General features: G+C 32.6%; 1 protein-coding gene across 1 annotated transcript in view; it reads left to right on the top strand.

The window, feature by feature from the left end:
- The first annotated feature begins 10235 nt into the window (after positions 1–10235).
- The window catches only part of Sprt (PDZ domain-containing protein sprite), a 44827-nt gene continuing 38783 nt past the window's right edge, over positions 10236–16279 (top strand). Inside the window, exon 1 of the mRNA XM_076909701.1 lies at positions 10236–10367. The gene's annotated coding sequence lies outside the window, so the exon portion shown is untranslated. The remainder of the gene's footprint in view (positions 10368–16279) is intronic.

Below are 16279 nucleotides of genomic sequence, written 5' to 3'. Positions count from 1 at the left end.
ACAAAATGACCAGATTTTTACATTGGTGAAGCGGGACAAAATTGACGGAGAGCCGGGGGGAGGGGGGGGGGGGGGGGGGGTTGCCTTGTTAAAAAAAATTGTTCCAGATCAACAAAATGTTATTATCAAAGAAGAAACTGTATTGTATTATATTTTTTTAAATTCCCACATATGTAAAATTTGCAAATATAATTGTTAGATTCGTTTAACGAAAATGATTTATTATCCTGCATAGGGATAATTATGAATAAAATTTTAAAAGTGGTTGAGGACAAACTTATCTAATACCTTTAGTAAGTAAGTTCCTCGACAATAAGTTTATGATTATATAATTGACAAAAATTTAATCTTTCCAAAACTGAAGATTTTTTTTAAACGACGCGAAATGTCTGGTCGCTTTAATTTACAACGAAATTAATAGCATTGGAATATGTCCCTCTTTTGAAACCACTCAACTTAAAATGTTTTTCGTTACGTATAACAATAATGAAGTGGATCAAGCTAATGAGATATATTCGTACGCTATACGTAGTTTCATTGCTCAACCAAGTCTGCTCGAGCAGATTTCTTGAATGTTTACTCCAAATTTCGTCAGCAAAATAATTCTATTCACAAACAGTTAGATACGTTGCAGCGTTCGTTATGGTATTAAATTGTTTTGGATAAATAATGAGTTATTTTTATGTACATAGATACATATGTACATACGTTGATAACGTATTGTTTTAATTATTGTTTTCCTACGAATATTGAGGTACTAAAATCCAAAATTGGAAATAATTCCGTTCTATGGAGAACTTAGTCGATATTGGTAACCCAAATCGTGGATTCTGTTTGTAACACAATGTGCTGATGTATATAAAATATTAGTTTTTTGGTATTTAACTGATTCGACCAGAGAATATGTATTTTTAATTTTTTTGTAATACAGGAAGTCATTTGTAAATGAAGAAACGTTCGCGTGACAATTACTATATATCCATATTTAAAACAGAGGAAACGGAAACATTAAGTTAGGCTTCTTTGTAAAAAAGAAAGTACAACGTGTTTAAAGAAGAATAATCAGGATTTTTTAAAAATGTCGAAGGCCTCGAGTCATCAGCAAGTAGCTTGGAAGCAGAGGAGGACGAATCCATAAATATAGATTCAAAAATAAACATTAATTGTGAAGAATTAGAATTAATTATTAATGATATGCAGGCGAATAGTACATTTAGGTCTCCAACATGAATAAAAAAAGTGAATTTTTGGAGTGCAAACAAAGTACAAACGACAACGATAACGGCATGACATTTTATAAAATAACATTATCGCAAATTAAATCCTAAAATCGGAAACAAAAAAAATAAAATGCAGAAAACAAGTTATGCAATTACTTCAAAATATTAAATACTCTAATATTATACATAAATCAATTAATTAATTCAAAGTATTTCATACTCAAATATCATACCCAAATCAAATTTTTTTGTCGAACATTTTCATAATGCTATTACCGTACATCAAGGAAATAATAATATGTGTAGTCGCATATAAAAATTTCTCCTTTTACCAACATATTTAATGGCATATGTACAGAGTGTTTCAAAACATATAGTCGTAACTACAGGGATGAATTCAGTATGCTAAAATATATACTTCCATTATTATATACTTGTATATAAAATATATACTTTCATTATTTGTTTGCCTTTGGTTAATAGCGTCAAGTTTTCAAATACCAAGGTGATATCGAATATGGAGCTTTCAAAGTCGTACCTTCGGTAAATCGGCGTCATCTCCTCGTTGAACACCGTCAGTCTTAACTATTCGAAATTTCTACATCGAAGTCTCCGGCTACTACCGGTTACTATCATTACTGTTCTCTAATGTCCTTATATTTTTTCTAAACTCTTGCATACTGTCGTTAAGAGAATGATAAAATGAGATGTGTGAATTACCTTCTAGTAGATAAGAAGATGGATCGGTAAGTTGTCAACGACTTTGTTTTTAAGTAGTCAGGTTTCCTTGTAGTATCTTTATCGTTCTTTTTTCTTTTTTAGGGCGTCCCTGGAAGCCGATTAACAAACTACTAGGGATTAAAGAAATAACTAGTCTTGTGTCCCTCCTGGTTAAATTTTCGACCCGAGCTTTTGCATTCTTTCTTTATATATCCGTAGTTAAAGCATTTGTAACAGTGTTGTTGGTCGTCGGTTTCTCGTGCATTCGTACTATTGCATTCCATAATTTTCTAGCAGTGAAAGCGTTTGCTTTGATCTCTCCTAGGTCCTCAGCTTCACGTTCCATGATCTTCATTGTTTCTTCTGAGACATGCAGGTGTGCAAGTCTAGAATTTACGGTATGAGACTTAGCGACTGACTCTTTACTGTGTCCGTCTACGTTTCGCTTTGGAATGCACTTTAGACTTTGCACTCTGTCAATTTTAGCAACACTCCAGTGTTATCTCTATCGTATAGTGTTCAAGGATTTTTGCATAATTTTCTAGGCGCGAACGTAATGACAGTTGCGTTATTCTTCTGTTTGGTTCGTCGTTACTTCTTTCTATACCTCTTCTTTTAATTCTGTTGCTGTTCTCGCTGTGTTTAAGCATTTTGATTTTCATTTTGAAATTGCATCTTTCTTCTGTGTTATGAAGATTCTTCTTTCTCTGGTACTCAAAGGTGATCTACAATTCCTGCCTTTATTGGCTTCCTCTTGGAGTAGGATTTAAGTGTTTCACTGTTGCAGTATTATGCTTATTAATTGATTACATTCGCAGAACCTTTTCGTTACTCTTATATAGTTGCTGATACTGGATCGCGAGCTCTTGTACTTTAAGTTCTTATTTCACCAAATTTTACACAATTAATTTCTTTTTGGTGGTACCTCCCTCTATTTCATTTCATCCCATTGTTTATTCATTATCTTACTAGTAACCATTGGCTGTTCAACCTCATTATGTGTTACATAAATCGATACCTTTTTATTAATCTCAAATGTAATTTTATATTATTATAATATTTATAATATTTGTATCTTCACACAGTTACTCACTATATTTTGTTTCATTTTCTCAAGTAATATCTCAAGCCGTAATTGCAACAACAAAAATAATTGAAAAATCTGTCTTCGTCAATCTGAAATTCATTATAAAGTGTATAAAATTCAGCTTTTAGGGATTTTTATTTGTTCGTAGATTGTATCCAATATTTTCTTAGCTTTCGTTCTCCTTTTTTTGAATTTTTAATAAATTGTAAGCAAAAATCAAGAGTTGTACATCATCCATTCTATTCGCGTGGCTACCTACCTTACCGATGTGACAGAATTATGGATAACAAGAAGTAAGTTTGAGATTCACGAGCAGATGGTCGTAAATTCTTGTGAGCAGAGTAGCGTTCTTTTTTCTAGGAACTGATTTGAGCAAAGTAACGGTCAAGATGCAATATTTGACAGAAATAAGGCTCCATCGAGTTGGAGACACCGAATGGTAGGCGGAAAGAGAAAATGAGTTGTGTAAGTCTAACTTAGCAAATCCTGATTAAACTAAAGTTACGAGCACTACTCTACTTACATAAATTGAGGATAAAGTTATTCTCTCAAGTCGTATCGACAGGTACTAACTCCAGAACACAAGCTGAAAAATAAAAAAAAAACTGTCTTCATATTCAAGAGAAATCTGTTAAACTGCGATCGATTTATTTACTGAGATAAAAGTTAGAAATTTCGGATTAGGTGATTTTCCCTGTGAGTACAATTATATGATCAGTTTAAAGACCAACAAAGGCAATTGTTGTCGAAGTATTTACAATTACAGTTATTAATTTTTTATTTATATTTCTATAGGGTGCGCGAAAAATGTGTCTCGACCTCCACAGCAGGACTTTACGGATCGGTGAAAATCTGTTGAAAAAAATTGGAGCAAAACTGACTTTGAATACAATTTTCAGGATCGAAACTTTTATAGCGTAGCTATAAAACTCAATTTATTACAATGATAAAAAGTTATAAAGGAGTTATAGACTATAATACAATCGTTCTCTTCAAGATGATGTTGAAATTTCGATAATTCTTACAGCTAATTTATTTATAATGTGTTTATAATTACAGTGAGATACAACGTAAAATAACGTGCCATTCAGGAAACAGTATGGAAGTATACATTAACTTGCAAAATAAATAGAATTTCAGTGAGAAATAATGCAAGACTACTAGGTCCAGAAGAAGTTCTAAGCTGACGCGATGTTCAACGTAGACTACATTACTAACAATTTGGTATTAATGGAATTAATATTATCATACTTTCAGTGTATATTGTAAAGCATTTATTGGTACTTTGATTAATTTTTTTTACAGCCCTCGACCAATTCGACAGTGTAAAATAACACTATGATAGTCGTGACAAGCCATTGTTTAACATATTGTACATATATCCACAAAAATGAATTGTAAAAGTAGTCATTAATTGCAAGTTTCTGTAAAACAGCAGATTTTATCCATAGCTAAACTTAGGGCTAAAATCTGTGCACTATTTTCAGATATTTTTCGTATATATTCTATTTTATTAATTTTAAAGTGCTCCAGTTTTCTGTTCATGGGACACTAGTGTGCTCTGTTTTAATACTGCACATTTATATTACTTGAATTTTTGATTAATTACTGTTATATTATTTGAATTACTGTTATATTATTTGAATTTTTGATTAATTACTGTTTACTAAGAAAACAAGAAACCAGTTTATGCCAGTTTGAGTTTATTTAAAAGAGTATAGAACGTTTTGCAAATACTTAATGGACGATGTTTCGTTTCATGTGATTATAAAATTTTTTTCAGAAAACTTCCACAAACATTTCGTGTTTAAATTACAGTTTTCAAAATAAAGACTTTTATATTTATTCAGAGAATGGTGTAACACCGGAAGGAATAGTTTTATTTTATTTATCTATCAATTTTCAAGTAGGAGGATGAATTTTCTTGCAATAGTCCCTATGTTACCGATTTCTTCTAGCACAAAAAAGACGACGCGTTGACTCGACGGTGTTCGTCTGAATCACAAGCGCGACGGAAATTCATCGTGAATTCTTTAGTCCCTGACAGAGGGCAGAGCGAGGTAATATATCGTACTTCTATCTACTAAAATCTTTACCATGATCTATCTACCCATATTTAGGGAAGGACCCAGAACTTTGATGTCCATGTTTGAACCTGCTCTACAGTAGAATCTCTTGCCGATATCGGGACCAATGCGGTGCTGCCATCGCGGTGCCACCACTTCATATGACCTCAGTGATTTTCGCGTAAATATCAGCATGGACAGCATGTACACCTCTCCCTGTGTAAGAGATCGCTAACACTTAACCAGTGAAGATTGTTCCCATCCTCATCCAAGTACTTAAATATGTTAGCCATCGTTAAAGCCTCTGGATTACCATATCTGTGTAATGGTCATCAAGATCACGATTCTTCAAAGTGAGTCTCGCCTCTTTGGAGGAGCAGGAAATGAAAGACAACCGCTTTTGTTCTTGTAAAGACAGTTGAGAGAAAGACAGAGACTATAAGCAGTCTCGTGAAGTTCACTTCGATATTACTCAGTAAGTTCGTGGTACTCCCTCTCCTACTTAGCTTCCTCTTTGCGGATCATAACTTCTTCACAATAAGGAGTTATGCAAATTTCACATCATTGATGATGGGGTGGAATCCTTTCTTAATCCTCTTCGCTCTTCTTTATTGGACATTGTCAGGATTGGTAAACGAAGCAGGCTTGTCTAGCCATCGTATACGATCCTGAAAGGACCTGCGCTTCTAGGAATTTCCTGTGATTGAGAAGAATCTAGTTAATCTTCCTATCTGCGATGGGAGTCCAGTCTCTCTTTGAAAGGGGTTGTAAGTTACTGTCAAATATATCAACACATAGATGTACTATACAGCTTACAGATACATATACTAAACTTTCGCTGTTCAGTTATATACTTTCGTATAAAAACTCGCATTATTTGATACGTGTTCTTTTTTCGATACTGAGTAGATAACACACCTAAAAAATTATTAATACTAAAAATAGTCGACGTCAAAATGAAAGTATTGAATGTAACTAATCTTGGATCGAAACGTTCCCACTCGTAACATGTATTGCAGTGAAAGGTGATTGAGTTTACCGACAGATGCGTCGATCGGTTTCATTCACATGCCTGCCGTCAACGGCGATCTCGGTACTTCCCTCCTAACAACCATCGTTCCAGGGTTGATACGTGAACGCCTGCTCAACCTGGAATGGTCGGAATTGTCGTATTTCACAGCAGTTGCCAAAAGTGCGCAAGTCACCCCTGGATTATAGTGGGCCACCTGGACACTCGTTTAAGAATGATGGTCCCATCGGTTTCCTGTCCCCATTGCATTCATGTAGCCCCATTGTCGAGTGCCACAGGGGCCAAGCCTTCCACGACTCACTAGTACTCACTCTCTAGTCCTGCTCTGAGAGATATGAGAAAAAAAAATGGATGAAAGAGAAACATTTTAGCAGAAATTCGACTAAAGTTTGTATAATCCAGGGATTCCATTTTCTATTTTGAGGTAGATGGCGGTCTAATATTCACAAGTTGCAAACATGCACGTTTCTTTCGGATAGACTCAATACGCAAATTGTGATATTGACGGAGGTTGCGGATTGCGGATCCTGATCTTCATTACAATTACACAATAGTGCTTTACACAATTTTTTGTTCGATAAAGACCAACAAACCAATATGTCTATTGAAATGGGGAATAAAATAAATATAAAATAAATCGAGTTAGAAACCATGATCATTAGCAATAGAAATTCGTTAAATGCAGAGTCACTTGTACATGTAAGTTCTGCGCATTTTATCGGCACACTGAAGCATCAACGAAGAGATTTGTTTCCTATCACATTTTAGAACATAATGAGACTCGTCCAATAAATTGCAGGAATGTGAACCTGTTGTTATTCAATAAGGTAATAGTATCGGTAGTAATATCGGAATAATGATACATCGATTATAATACCGCTGGTTTAAGTTTTGTATTCCAAAATGCTGTTTAAGTGACGCACCACATAAAGATGTAGACAAATTGTTTTTGACCATACTCTAAGCAATGAGGTGGCCACGTGTTACTATTACTACTGGAATTGTTAGACTATATATATATTTAGGCAAATTTCATAAATAATGCGTTAGATTAGGATTGGGTTATCTCTTTTCCCTTTTTTTTTCTTTTCTTCTTTTAACCGTCAGTTTTTCGATCCATCTAAAAGAACCAACAGGCCAGTTGACACGGTTTCGGTCAAGGCCGCTATGTCTTTGTCGTTAGGAACAACTTCTTTCTTTGAGGGTGAGAATTACCTCTCACCTTTGTATAGTCAGAGTCTCCCTAGCGGACGATGTCTTTATATGGATAGATTCTGGGTTCGCTATCTTTGTAGTAGGTGGATTAGGAGGTTCCCTTAGGAGTTCTGAGGGTGCAAATATCTTTATTGATAGTATATCTTAAATTATTAAGTCTCTTGATTGTCTTCACAATAAGATCGTGAAGGTTACCTTATCTTTAAAGGGAATGATTTTCGCTTCCGTAACGAATGATCACGTATTCAGGATTTTAGATGGCAGAATTAACTGAAATTTTGAAATGCGGTCGTTTTATATACAATTTTTGCTGGTCTAATAAGATTAGATTTACATCATAAAACAATGCAGGACAATGCACATAAATATTTGGTCGAAAAAAAAGATCTCTATCGTTTTAACGATAACTGAAACGAAAACTGTCAAATGGTTGAAACGAGATCGAACGCCTTCATGTAGAGTTGAATTGTCACAAAGTTGCTTTACGTGGTAAGGCAATGGTAAATGGATTTTTTCAACAAGCATCGATTCTTAGACGGTGAGAAGAAGTAGTCTAAAGATATTTTTATTTCAACGTCTCGTACTCCGAGATTCACCTTTCTTGTACGTCACAGACGTACAAAATGTTGCTTCTACTTTTACTTGGCTCTCTCCATTTCTTTTTCTATTTTTAGGTATAGTTGTTTGACATTCATTAAATTGATATATATCTCCCATACGTTGCGGAGACGTGTTTTCTATTTTTACAAAAGGCATAGCGTGTGGTCGACAATGATATAACTGAACTCCGCTAGGTGTCGGAGTCAGGATCCTCCTCACTCAGAAGAACCTCATCAAGAAGAACGAGGGACAGGTAAGCCTACCCTCTTTATTGAAAGTGGTTAACGTGTGCGAGAAGTCACGACGGATTAGTACTACTAACTGTCACATGGTGCGCACATGGTTGCAAACAATTCGATCAGGCTACGTCCACAGCGTCTGTTCCGTATTTCAAATATGAATATCCTACCCTAACGCGTTCTGGTCGAGTAGCATGTAACGTGCAGAGGATCCACTATTAATACAGTATATTTCGTACAATACTGGTTTATTGTGCAGTTCTGTTTATCCTTAAAAGATGCTACGACTTCTTAGGTCCTAAGTTAGCGATGGCGAATTCATTTAAAGAACCTTCGTGGGTCCTCTAACAAATGGATGTACGATTTTCTTCACTGTTTTATCGCACTTGAAATGAAAAGTGGGCTGCTGATATTGAAATTATCTAAAACACATCACGAAGGGACTTGCATGATTAGACTCATATTTCGTACGTAGCGTGAGAACTGTAATCAAGATATATTAAAAAAATGAGAAAAGAATGAGTCTAAGAAGTTGTTCATTTAATACCGTTCATAACAAGAAATCATGAATCTTAAATATACTCATAATAGAATACAAATGTAAGAAAATTTTTACCTAGTATCGTAATAACTCGTATTAAAAATATAAATAGATTAATTACTCTTAACGTATCCAAATCGAAATACCACCAATCCTAATTCTTACAAACAAAAATCATTATTTATATAAATTTCAACTGCATAGAAATCTTGTTTTTATTATTTCTAAAACATTACATTTGTAAATTTGTTATAAATTTCATTTAATAAATAATTTTATAAATAATAAAAATGTTTATAATTTTTTTTCATTACAAGTAGAAATAACAGATTTACTTCAAGAAATGGAAAAAGGAAGAGAACATTTTGGCTGTTCTGTGCTTTTCTTAGTATAACATTTTTACGGTGCGTACATTAAAATTATGTTACATGATATTATGAAACAATTCCTGCAAAAAAACTAATTTAAGGACTCATAATTAATAGACGTTTCGTTGGTACTCTCATATACCTCTGATAGTCCTTGTACTTTTTTTTAAACTGTATATATATTGATTCATCCCTTCTAAAAATTGATTTCGGAAAGTAAATTTCAAAGAATTGATCATTACTTTTTTAAAAGAAAATTATCATGCAAAATCGAAATTGATTTTTTAACTACGAATGTTGTTATTAATGTAAATGATAGTTACATAGAAAGAGAATAGTTAAACGCGAACCTTAGGGCAGTTGCAATGGCTAAAGTCAAACGGATGATGTCCGTTCATTTTGCTCGATTTTTCAGACGTAATCTCGAGTTTTTCATTATCGGTGGTAAACGTGTAAGGCGTCTGAAAAAAAAGGGGGGATAACGCAGTGACAGAAAGTGTGCGATTTAACGTCGAAATGCTTGTACACGCCTCCAGGTTCGAAAGCAGCATTATAGATACTTACCTGGTAGGTTCCACACGAGCCTATCAGAGGGATGGGTTTAAAGAAGCCGTGTACTATACCTTAGGCTCGCGTGTGCCTTGACGCGGAAAGCCGGTTAGTTGGTTTCAATCCTCTGTGTCGGTCGCATTTACCGAAAGTGTTCCATTCTGTTTCGGAGTGTGTCCGCGTTTTCGTCAAGTTCGCGTGCAATTTCTCCCCGTCTCGATCGTGGAAAATTGTAGAGAAAAAATTTTCCTCGATTGAGAGGAGAAACGGTCGGTGCATCGTTGTTTGTTAATCTCTAGTTCCGAAACGATCGTTTGACTCTGCGTGATTTTTTCGTGAATTCGAGATAGACGCGAATTAAATTCATAGCGATTGTTGCCCTTCGATACTGCGCGTCAGAGGGTACGTTGGATCTGTTTTTATGGTGGTCGTAGAGTAACCGATACTCCTGGCCAACAGTGAAACGTTTCTGTTTTACTTTACGTGATCTTTACTTATTTGTTCGCAGTAAATCATTTCCTTTGTGTTAGTCTTCATTTTGTTGAAACTTTTATCCCTTTTTAGAGAAAGCTTGTAGTTATCGATTTCGTGGTGATTTTTATCAGTGATTAGTATACAACAGTTTGCGCTTCGTGTATGATTTTAAACGCCAGTCAAATCTACCAAATGTAAAAGAAGTTGTAATATCTAATTGACTATGAATTTAAGTAAACAGCTCCTGTTCAAGTAAATGTAAGTGTTTTTTCGTATTATTTATTCATTGTAGTAATAATATACTTCTTTCTATGTTGTAATAGATATATGTATACGTATACTGTTCGCGAAATGTTTTTATGAAAATGAAAGAAACGGAATTTAAAATAAATTTGCAATGCGTTATACGTTAGATGTAATAATAATCATTTTTCGGCGATCTGCTTCAGAAAGCAGAGAGATAAACATTGCAGTGATAATTTTATATATTTGAATAATGTTTTTATAAACATTTATCTACTAGTAAGAAAAATTAGCGCAGCAATTGTACGTGCTGAATAACTTGTACAATTATATTTATACTAAGTATATTTATATAAGTATATTTATATAAGTTTCAATTTTAATTGGTTATGGGCAATGCGCAAAGTTTTTGGAATTTTAGCAACATAAATGGAGATACAATTATATACTTGACCCGCAGTCAGTTACAAAAGCTTACATATATTTTTTAAATTTCGAACATTTGAAGGGAAACTAAAGTGTTTAAGTATTCTCAGTTGGATATTAATTTATGTATTAGCTGAAATTAAATTTATTTTGAAAAACCATTGACGCCACGTAAAATTGTTTCCAAACTAATATAAATAAACTGAAAATACGATTTTGAAAAAAGAGTACTGTGTAATTACTATTGTACGAACATATTTAATTATTTAAAATTTATACATTATTGCATTTTCTGAAACAATTTTGCGTTCTGCAATTTAGTCCGCACAAATAAAATAAAATCTTCCATGTTTTTCGCAAAAATTTCGCAAAAATGGTTTAAAAACCGTAGTTTTTTTTCGAAAACATTTAAAATTCGAACATGGAAACTTCTTCGATTGGTTACATATGAAAATTTGATTTCATCTACCAAAGCAATCATTAGTTGTTTTTTCAAAGTTCGTACAACGTTTGTTAAATCCAGTTTTTTTATTCGAATCTTCTGTTTAGCGTCGTACAACCACGGGTGTCTTACATAATTACTCGAAAGATTATGGCGCGTAACGTTTAAGAAAAACCAGTTGTTTCTGGGAAAAAGCAACCGATAATTTCGATACGTACACGTATACATATATCAAAGTCAATCTACCATTACGTACTTTAAATCTTGTGCCTTCTGGTATTTACGTTTGCAATTATTAAAAAGTGAAGTATTTCTGTTACAAACCGAAATATTTATAACAATATAATATCAACAGCAAAAGTGAGGAATCCTAAGATCGTATCAATAAAATTAGAAAATAATTGAAGGACATATACAATATTTGCAGTCAATTTTGTAACTGATATTGTAGATATAAATAACGCGCAAAGAACAATTTATAGTATTCGTGGAGCATCTATTTTGAAATATTATTAGAGTTAAAAATGATACAATTTATTTTAATGTAACATGTGATATAAAGTGTACACGTTTCAGTACTTCTATAATTTATTGATACTTGTGATTGTAATAAATGAAGTGCAATAATCATTTCAAAAGAATCATTCTCTAATTTTAGTAATACAATCTTAAGATATCTTGCTACAGATATCATGGTTAATGTTTCAAATACTTTAGTCTATAATGTATATTTGTTCTTTTAATAATTGCAACTGTGCTTTCAAATTCTTTCGCTAATGTCTGCAGTAGATGAATTATGTATCAAATCTTAAATCAATGCATTAGTAGTATCAGCCCTGAAGTATTTAATTATTACAGTTGGTCATTAACTCATAACGCTAATTTTGTAAATTAAATAGATACTATATTTATGATTTGTCCAGAAAGTATCGAGAAAAGATTTCGTTCTGTTTGTTGTTACCACATGCTTCGCTATATTATACATATATCACGTAAAATTGTACAAAATTTAATGCTATAAATGCTTAGTTTTTAGAGCTCATGAAGTTGCGAAAATTTTCAATCCATTCCTTTAAAAAATCTTCGATTCTGTTAAATAATATACGATTTTTAACGTATACATGTACTCTTATGAAAACTCGTAACACGTGTATTCTATTAATTATATAAGACAGTAGCTTTCATTTAAATGGGAGGGGGAGAGATAGAGAGAGAATGACAATATTGAAATCAGTTTTAAAAGTATAACCACTCACTTATCTGAATTGTTGTCTTGCAAACTCAACATTTCAAATAGTTACAAAATTGCGGTAACATTTTATTAGCTTAATTAATTAAGCTTCCCAGTAATAACTATACGCGGATTTCCTTTCATTGATAGATAAATGCGTAATAATAACTTTACCTTTTATTATCTCTAAACTTTCTACGGTTATATTCTATTATTATTAAAATCTTAATGTTACATACAATGCAATTGCATTCCTTGTGATTATGAAATTGCAACAAAAGTGAACAATTTCCCCGTACTTTTTTCTCATTATTACAGTAACTACCGAGAAATGAATATGAAACAATTAATATAAACTGTTACGATTTGGTAGTAGAGTAGCTGGATTTAATGTAAAAATTCGAATTGACCTGAATTGCCGTGCGAAGGTTTCCAAAGTGTAATCAAGTCCCGCAGAAGCCAATTGCACGTACCGTTAATCAAGCGTTAATTTTATTCGAAGCGATTGCATTAGTTACACCACGTATAAAATGCAGATATCGTAACATCATATGACTGATCAAATTGTGTATTGTGAGTAATATTTTGCTAGAGAGTTCATTGACTCTCTCGAACTGCGCCAACCAACATAAACCAATTACGTTCTGCAATACAATTGGAATTTAAATTCAGACGAAAAGTTATATCAAAGAATCTGCGATTAAATTAAAGATAGTAATCAAAGATTGACAAATTTAGTTTAAATAATTAATTTACTTTCACTATTGTTTCTAGAGAAATGCTATAAATGAAACTTTATGTGGAAATTAAATTGAGATTTATAACTAAATTCTCTTCTTATCTGACTTTAATTATAATTCTCGAGTCTGCATACCTACGATCAGTCAGGTTTTATGGGTTGTTCAGATAATCGATATATTATTGAGAATAGTACACTGATCAGTTGAACGCCTCGCTACTTACATTCCACGCACGTAAACAATTTATAACTATATTAGACCAGTCAAATTAATCATCGTAAAAGAACAACGGAAATGTTCCAGCATTTCTTAAAAGAAATTATACTTTTTGAAAAAATATTATATTTACATATTAGAATTGGTAAAATTGAAAAATTCAAATTATTCAAGTAAATATAATGAAATTTTTGTAAATCTTTAAATTACTTACGTAAGAATGATCTCTAAAATTAGAGGTGCGTTAAGAAACCAAAGGAAAAGAAGATGCAACAAAACAGCAGAAAATAGGTGATTTTACGTGTTGAAAGTGAAACGAATTAATCACAATTGAAAATTGTACGAAAAGATCGAAACTCAAGGACGAACTGCGAAGTGATTAGAACATCCCGAGGGAGTTGCGAGCTCCTCGAAACGAAGACCAAGTGTTACATACAGAACATACGAGACAAAAAGCTGCAGTATTGATACAGCTGAAACAACAAAGAGAATGATGTTGAGCAAAAATCGGAGAACGTTAAAGAGTCTGTAGACTATAGACAGCACGATGAAAAAGAATGCTCATTGCGAAAGGGAAATCCTACCTGAAAAATCGATAAAGTAAAGGAAAGCTTGTGTAAATATTGAATTTTTAATTTTTTTTATCAGAAACGTGGATTGTTTTAAGAAAATGTGTATAAAATTGCAAAATTATTAATCTTGTTACAAGAAAAATTCTTTGGTGGAAAACAATATCGTATTCTTATACGTATAGATACATTATATAAATTATTATCACGAATTGTATATTTTAAGTTATAAATATAAATTATGGACTTACAGAATATTTATACTAAACACGTGATTTCTTAAAACAAATGCCTAAACTTTTGAATAGTTCGTTAAATAGAATCTTTATTATTATTCTGAAGTTTTGTAGGGAATAGTAGAGGAAAAATTGTGTAAATAAAATGAATTAAAATTTCGGTAGAGCTATTTGTGATTTTATTACAAACAGATATAAACATTAGAGAAATGCGACAGAATAAAATGTTAAAAGGTACACAAATTGTATAAATGTGTACAATTTAAGAAGTAATAATACTCCATGTAATACTTCATGGAATTTCCTTCACGTGTAACGACTGTAATCAATAATTTTGCCAATGATTTTAGCTTCCCCTTTGTCTTAATACTTCACGCTTATATTAAATATATTATTAATTTATCAATACATTCAAACCTTCGACTTACTGTTCTAGCAAGATTTTCCTAACAATTTTTAATTATATCATCCACATTGTTGGAAACCAAATTTATAATTGAAAATGTTCGCAATATTATTATAAATTCTTTCGATGGAATACAAATATTACAGCTACTTTTTTGCTTAAGCAATTCTCGATCATTTCATGGGAGCTAGAACAAACCCCACCCTCTGACACCTGTCGACAGGTGTTACCAATTATTTAAATGGTTCCTGTTCTTTGCGTAGGTTCATCTGTGAACGTCGATTTATTTTACGGTTATTTGCTTTAAACACGTTATATTTTTTAACGAATAACTTGAGATATTCAATTAACTTTATTAAACAGACGGCACATATACCAAAGATACTATGCCAAAAACATTATTCGATTAAGGAAAAATGAAAGGAATATATATATACGTATGTCTACAAGATGTAAGAACTCTGAAAGTATAACTATAAATCAGTCGTATAATGCAAGATATTAAAAGATACCTACAAATTTATATTTAACATTTAATGTATTATTCTCTCGATGATAATCTATATGAAGAGCCGTCACCATGAAAATCAGGAAAAATCATATTTGAGTTGAACGATATATTAAAGCATAATAGCTTGAATACCAGTTTAGATATAACACCCGGAATTCTGAGTAAGGAAAATTAATCTTATAATAATAAATATTATAAACGCAACCGTAAGGGATAACAATTATGCGTAAGACATTCGAATAGACGTATTAGATTATTCTACTTTCATTCTATCTGTATCTCTCTGCAGATGTTCGTTCGATACATTCTCCAAAGAACTCAAGTATAATTTATTATTACTCAAGTTTAATTTTTTGTATCCACTCAAGTTTAATTTAAATATGTTTAAAATCGAAGAAAATTCACATAACATTTCGAAATGTGGCTCTTTTGCATCGATTATCACTAGCGATATGGAGGACGTATCCTTACCCGTTGTTATATAATATATTATTGACTAGAATTTCTTGTCAAACTTTATTTACAATCATATGTAGACGTTTGAAGTATTCTGGAATCGGGCGCTTGGAATATTCTAGAATTAACCCTTTCAGTCCTAGCATAGACTATAGTCGGCCCTCGTGTGAAGGTCTATGGGTCCTAACGCCGACTATAGTAGTGTGGGTCCTATAGCCGACATTCATGTAACGAGCCGTCAATCCTAGCGTCAACTATAGTCAACTTTTATTACAGTTGTAAAAGTCCCTTGAATTTTGCTTCATGCACGTTACAACAATTATTTACGTGTATTTTCACGTTCGATATCGTTGCAATTAGTATAATTGTAAAACAGAGAACAACTGTTCGAGAAATGTACGTATATTCGTAGCGGACTGTGTACTAGTCTGCTATACTAGAAAAGGCACACTAAGTCTACGCTTATGTCGGAATGTGTGTGTTAAAGGTACGCGTAAACCAGCAGATGAGGCGATATTGGTGCGTGGCTTTTGCCTTTATCGAAATCGCTTAGCTTTTGATATTTCACGTGTATCGAGACTATGTAACGATATTTATATTTTGGAACGCGTATACTTTTTCCTTGAAATTATCAAAATTCATATTTTGTCTGCGTAATATAATTATAAATGCCATTTGCATACATTACGGAAAG

The sequence above is a fragment of the Xylocopa sonorina genome, chromosome 2 (assembly GCF_050948175.1).
Source record: "Xylocopa sonorina isolate GNS202 chromosome 2, iyXylSono1_principal, whole genome shotgun sequence".
In the NCBI taxonomy this organism is placed as follows: domain Eukaryota; kingdom Metazoa; phylum Arthropoda; class Insecta; order Hymenoptera; family Apidae; genus Xylocopa; species Xylocopa sonorina.
Note: the sequence above shows the minus strand (reverse complement) of the source record. Positions and strands in the feature narration are given on the sequence as shown.